Consider the following 1,338-nt stretch of genomic DNA (forward strand, 5'->3'; position numbering starts at 1 on the left):
GCCTCGGCCGTGCACGCGCGGCGCGTTCGCTCTCGCGTCCGTGTGTGAGTGTGAGATTCTTTGGCCACACTCGAGAGGACAGGTTTATACTTATACCTCTAATAAAGAGTCCCAAATAATGTAATGAAACTGTACACTTTAAATCTTTGAAAGCAATAGCTGCCATGACAAAAATGTATCGTGGTAGTTTCCACCAGAATAACAGTTACTGTTGCAAATCTGCAATAACTTGGTATTAACCACATTTATCATAAAATAAACAAACAGACTGTGCTTTCTGAAGCTGATCTCATTTTTGTTTTACTGCATTACTACTAATAATAATATTATACATATATATATATATATATATATATATATATATATATATATATATATATATATATATGTGTGTGTGTGTGTGTGTGTGTGTGTGTGTGTGTGTGTGTGTATAATAAATATAAATATAGTTTCCATAATTAAGATAATAGGACAACATTACACTTTCTGCCATTTATTATAAAAACATTTGATTAATTATTTTAGGCTAATAAAATAATGTGACTAATATTATAATAAATATTAAATAGAAAATGTTTTATATATAATTTATCAAATAAATTATATACATATAATTTAATATATATATATATATATATATATATATATATATATATATATATATATATATATATATATATATATAAATGAAATAAATATAAATATAATTTCTATATTTATAAAGATAATATAGGACAACATTACACCTTCTGACTTTTTTAAATATTTGTGTTGATTCTTTTGTTACATTTCAGTATTCTTTCAACAACAATAATACTACATTATAATTTATTTAAAGTGATCAATTAAAGTAAATAATTTAGGCATTGAATTCAAGCTTGTTTTTGTTTTGTATTATTAATCTGCTTTGTGTATGATAAGTCTGTATTTAAATCTCTCCATTAGGGTGATGCTGTGAGGTGTAATTTCACTAATGATGAGGATTTACTATGACAAAATGATCACCAACACATTTTCAATCCTGTCCCTCCTTTCGTGTCATTTAATCTGTCCATTTCATTTTGAGGTTTTTGGCTGAGAGTATCTTCGGTCTTTGCAGGGTTTTACAAGCTGAAACAGCAACCTGAGAGGAAAACAGAAAAGGGTAAGAGTAAGACTTCTGCCAAGGTCTGAACGGTGTGTACATTACAGTGAACATTTGCTTATTTTGGGTCATAATGTTTGTTAAAAAAAAAAAAAATCTTGCTTTGAATGTGATTTCCTGCTCTGCTGTGTCTTATGAAAAAAAAAAAAAAAATCAAATAACCTGTGAGTAAAATTCAGCAAATGTCTTTCATT

The sequence above is a fragment of the Carassius gibelio genome, chromosome A16, assembly GCF_023724105.1.
Source record: "Carassius gibelio isolate Cgi1373 ecotype wild population from Czech Republic chromosome A16, carGib1.2-hapl.c, whole genome shotgun sequence".
NCBI classification, from domain to species: Eukaryota; Metazoa; Chordata; class Actinopteri; order Cypriniformes; family Cyprinidae; genus Carassius; species Carassius gibelio.